This window comes from Cebus imitator, unplaced genomic scaffold (assembly GCF_001604975.1).
Source record: "Cebus imitator isolate Cc_AM_T3 unplaced genomic scaffold, Cebus_imitator-1.0 Scaffold5, whole genome shotgun sequence".
Lineage (NCBI taxonomy): Eukaryota > Metazoa > Chordata > Mammalia > Primates > Cebidae > Cebus > Cebus imitator.
The window spans coordinates 6,348,588-6,354,089 of NW_016107320.1; the positions used below are offsets into that span (position 1 = coordinate 6,348,588).

Genomic DNA, 5,502 nt, shown 5'->3' on the forward strand with positions numbered 1-5,502 from the left:
CCTTGGTGGTGCAGCATGAAGCCAGGGGAGGAGGAGTGGGTTGTGTCCATGGGCTGATTCTCCCCACACCAACAGCACGGAATCCTAAGGAATCCGAGCATTTGAAATTCAAATCTGGTCTTCCAGGTTGTTATATATTTGTCTAGGTAGGAGGATAGACTGTATTTAAAGGTGTTAGCCTGACTTACTTATGCATTTCATATTTGGGCTTCCATTTTGTTCCTTTGTCTTGGGTCCCAAAGATATATTAGAGCCAGGCCTGTCTGTTCTCTTGGACACAAGGACCTCAGCAAGCTTCCACTGTTCTCTGAATGTTTCCTTCCTAGTTTTCTGTGTAGTGTTATATACAATTTTACTTCCACTTTGTAAACACTAAATTACGATTTTTTTTAGTCAGCAATGATATAGTGGACCAATATATTTTACCATTATTTTTGCTTACTGGTTTTTCATGCCTTCCTCATCTTCTCACTAAGTTTGTCTGACTACAGCCACACACCATTCATTCAATACCAACTCTTTTTTGGCGGGGAGGGGTGGGGAAGAGGGTCTCACTCTGTGACCCAGCTAGAGTGCAGTAGCATGATCATGGTTCACTACAGTCTCAAACTCCTGGACTCAAACATTCTTCCTGCCTCAGCCTTCTGAGTAGCTGGGACCACAGGTGCACACCACTATGCCTGGCTAATTAAAAACAAAACAGTTTTATTTATTTATTTTTTTTTAAGAGATGGGGCTTCACATGTTGCCCAGGCTGGTTTTGAACTCCTGGGCTCAAGTGATCCAATACCACCTCAAGAGGTGGTGAGACCCAGTGGTCTAGACAAGCAGCCACATAGCAATATGTTTTTCTCCGTGATTAATATCCATGTTCGTTTGTTACAAAATGACAGGCATGTACATTTTCTTCTTCAGAGAGGGAGATTCCCACTTATCCATTAATTACTCATTTGGTATCCATTCCAAACTATTAAACTTTGCAAAAGCATGAGGAAAGAAACTTAAGTCAATGTTTTTATCATGTGTTGGTGCCAGCCTCCCAGAGTGGTGCTAAATTTATGAAATTGCAACAAAACAAAAACTCAAACAACCCAACAACAAAAAGCTATTTAGTGAACACTGTGACTAACAAGCTTATTAGAATTGCCTATCAAAGCCATGTGTGGATTTTGTAGGAGGAAAGATTTTCTTCCCTCCTAGCCATTTTTCAAAATAAAAGTAAAATATTACCTTTATGTATGTGGTAGATAGAATTTCATAGGCTTCAGTTTCAACATCTCAAAAATGTTGCTTTTGCTTTCCATATCTCAGGAGTCACTTTTATTTATTTTGTAGAGCTAGGGTCTCACTCTGTTGCCCAAGCTGGAGTTGCAGTGATGTGATCATAGCTCACTGCAGGCTTGAATTATCTCAGCCTCCTGAGTAGCTGGGACTACAGGCACATACCACCACTCCTGGCTAATTTTTAAATTCTTTGTAGACATAGGATATTGCTGTGTTGCTTTGGCTGGCCTTGAACTCTTGGCTTCAAGGGATCCTTCCATCTTGGCCTCTCAAAGTGCTGGGATTGCAGGTATGAGCCACCATACCTGCCCAGAAATCTCTATTTTAAACCCCAATTCCACCTGATAGTAAAAAAAATGTCATCATGGTTTATTTTGGGTAGACTCGATCATTTCAAGATTCTTGCTCCTCCTTTTCCTGTGAGTAAAACCTGAAGCTCTGACAGGAGCCTGCAAGCCCTGCTGGGATCTGTCCTCAGTCCCTGTCTGACTCATCTCCTACTGTCTTGCTCTCACTCCTTCTCCCTGCCCTTCTCTCTGCTCCAGCCATACCAGGTCCCTTATTGTTCCTTGTTGATATTCACTCAGGATGGCTGGCAAAATATTAGGGAAATACTAGAGAAAGTTATAGATTATAGTCTCAAACCTTTTGGAAGTCTGAAAGGTTTTATTGGGCCAGGCCGAAGGTGGCTGGTCCATTATGTTAGGGAAAAGATAGGGATGATAAAAGGCTTTCCCAGTTTAAATCTGTTTACCCCACATTACTTTGTCTCTAATTTGTTTGCTTATGTAAACTTTGTGCTGGATGGCCCTCTCACGGGGAGGTCAAGGGAATTACCCATTAATAGTGTTTATTCTGGACCCCTGAACCTAAAGCTTTTACCATTCATAAAAGCTCTTTTAACCATGTTAATTACCCACAAGCGTGTTAACTTAGAACCTCTGTTGTGAAATTTATACTGAATAAATGTGAGTATGTGGAGGGAGTCTTGGTCAATTGGCTGCAGTTGCCCCCTGAAAGCAGCCAACAACCATCCCTAGCCCACTTGAATCACTGAAATAGGTGTGAGAGTGCATTTATTCATCCGTCATTGCGTCAGGGTCTGCAGGACAGACCTCCGCAGGTGGTGATCGACGTCTTATTCCTGGAAGACACCAGGCATGCTATGTCTTAGGGGAGAATGATTTCACCAAGCAGTTCCCCCCCCACCCAGTAACATGCGTTTGTCCTGATTGCTCTTTTCACCTGCTATGCTGTTCCACAGATAACCACAGGCAAACTCCGTCAACTCCTTCCAGTCTATTCAAATGGTACGTAATTTACTTAAAATCTCCGTGCCCTGTCCCATTCTCTCTTATCTATTCCAATACTTACATATATGACCTCTCTCTGCTAGACTGTAAACTCCTTGACAGCAGGGATTCTTGTCTGTTTTGTTTACTGCTATATCTTTAGCACCTGGAAAAAAATCCTGGCACACAGTGGGAACTCAGTGAATACCTGTTGAATAAATAAACAAATGAATAGATAAATGAATGGTGATGCCTAAGTGCTCCAGGATTCTGGTCAAAGCTTTGGCATCTGGCGAGGCTTGGGTACCCTCATCATCTCTGTCTCCCATGCAGGTATCCACTGAGATCTGCAATCCCATCTGGTCCTTGGACCCAGTTACCCTTCATGTTGCCCTCTGTTAAGATGTCCAGGTTATATCTGTTCGTCAATCCTATGGACCACACAACATCCCTTTATTACTACCCCTGGACCTCAGCAGTCAGCCACACATTCAGTAAGGTCCCATCTCCTAGCTAGGTGACTTTGGACAAATTATTAGACACTCTGAGCCTCGTTTGTAACATGCAGAGACATTGCTGGAATTAGACACGATGCCTGTAGACCATTTAACAATGGCTGTCACACATGGTGGTATTCACTCAGCTGCGGCACAGCGTCAGTGGCTGGGTGTCCAGAGAGAAGCAGTCTCTCTCTCTCTCTAGATAATACTTGGCAGGCAACTACTTGGCAAAATCACTACTTGTCAGTCTGTTGTGTGGCCCTTTATTGTCCTTGGTCAGAAATCTGGGGTGTCAGCACCCCAAAGTGGGATTCACTGATCTGATTATACAAGTTGACAGAGATGGAAGTAAATATTCAACAAATATTTATTGAGCACTTACTATGTGCCAGGCACTGTTGTAGGTGCTGGAATACAGCAACAAACAAAACAAATGAAATATTCTTCCTTAGATGGTGAGAAAGTGGTAGGAGGACACAGCAGAGGAAGGGACTTGCACTGTTTCAGTTTGGGACAGGAAACGCCTTGCTGAGAAAGTGAGGGTTGAGCTCTGGAATTAGCCTGGGTTTGACAACATGTAACTGCGACTTTGAGCAAGTAGATCCACTCTAAGTCTCTTTTGTTAACACCATTGTGTGGAAGAGGAAATAGAGGCATAGCTAAAGCCGTTGGAGAATTGAATACGGTGCCACATTTAGCACCGTGTAGGAATAATAAAAGCCAGCTGTTCTCATCCTTTGCCCATAGAAAAGCTATTGAACACGGGGCTAGATTTCTTGAGGTGCCAGAGTAATGCTTGCTTTTCATTAACAACGGATTCAAGGTAAAGGCATTCCAGAATCTTTAAAGAAAATAATTGGAATAATCAAAAACCCGGAAGTTTATGCAATATTCTGGTTCATGAATTAGTTATCTGGTAATTCACAGTCTGAAAGTCACAGAATACAAATCACTTTAAATTTCCTCCAAGGCTTACTGAGCAAGGGGAGGGACGTTTAAGATGCGGAGGAAGCGCTGAACTTGCAAGCCAGAACGGGGAGGAAGGCGGCTGCTGGAACTCTAACCCTTAGGGAAGAGGTGGGTGGGACTCGGCAGACCCGCTAGACCTTCTTTGTTTTGGATCCTGATAGGGACAGTCTGTTATTTTTAGTGACTCACGTGAATTGTATACTGTTTTAAGCATTCACCAAAAGCCTATCTATCGGCTTTTCCCCTCATTTGACTCATTCTCACACAGTGAGGAACCGAACATTTTACCTCATTGGTTCACGAGCACCATCTGCTGGTCAGATGTGGTATTTTCGGGTTTTATGGCCCTGGAAAATCAAAGAGCATTTTGATTTGGTTGTGTTTGGTTTTGGTCCATCCACTTATCAATGCAGGATTTTTGGGGAACAAAATAATGTGAAAATCAGGGGGATCAGGTGGGGCATTGGATGTCTTTCTGTCATAGACAATGGGGAGCTCCGTCGATTTTCAGCTTCTAACCTCCGCTGGTCTGGAGAAGGGCAAACCCAACAACCAGTAAAGAAAAGTAGCTCTGCTTCAGCCTCTGTAGTGTGCTGGGTATTCTGGTTACATAGACAGGAAGACGAGGCCCTTTTCAACAAATATGCAAATCCTCCAGATCTCCAAATTTGGTAGCTCTGGGGCTTAGGGTAGCTTCTGGAAAGAGAACTCAGACCTAGCTTGCTGGAACAGGAAGGGCTTCTGAGAAGACGACGTCTGGACCTGCTACGGGATGTGAATAAGCTGCCAGGCAAGGTTGCTTACGCCTGTAATCCCAGCACTTTGGGAGGCCGAGGCGGGCGGGTCGCTTGACAAAGTTAGGAGTTTGAGACCGGCCAGGGCAACATGATGAAACCTGGTCTCTACAAAAAATACAAAAATTAGCTGGGTGTGGTGATGCATACCTGTAGTCCCAGCTACTCTGGAGGCTGAGTTGGGAGGATCCCTTGATTCTATGAGGCTGAGCCTGAGTGAGTCTTGATGGCATCACCGTACTCCAGCCCAGGTGACAGTGAAACCCGATCTTAGAAAAAATAAAAGAAAGAAAGAAAGAAAAAAGAAGAGGTCAGGAGTTTGATACCAGCCTGGCCAACATGATGAAACTCTGTCTCTACTAAAATAAATAAATTAATTAAAAAATTAGCCGGGTATGGTGGCACACACTTGTAATCCCAGTACTGGGGAGGCTGAGGCATGAGAATCGCTTGAACCTGGGAGGCAGAGGTTGCAGTGAGCCGAGATCACACCATTGCACTCCAGCCTGGGTGACGGAGCGAGAATCCACCTTAAAAAAAAAAAAATTTGAGGGTGGAGAACAGGGCAAGGGCATTTCAGATGCAGGGGCCAGAAGAGCAGGGGCATAAAAGGCATGGAATGGCATGTGGGGAGTAACAAGGTTTTTTTTTTTTTTTTTTTTT

The 5,502-nt window shown here is 43.8% G+C and overlaps 1 long non-coding RNA gene across 1 annotated transcript in view; it reads left to right on the forward strand.

Annotated features, from left to right (window-relative positions):
* Nucleotides 1-712: 712 nt before the first annotated feature.
* LOC119472301 overlaps nucleotides 713-5,502 on the forward strand; it is an 11,821-nt gene continuing 7,031 nt past the window's right edge. The window contains exon 1 of the long non-coding RNA XR_005201432.1: nucleotides 713-2,594. This is a non-coding gene — a long non-coding RNA (uncharacterized LOC119472301). The remainder of the gene's footprint in view (nucleotides 2,595-5,502) is intronic.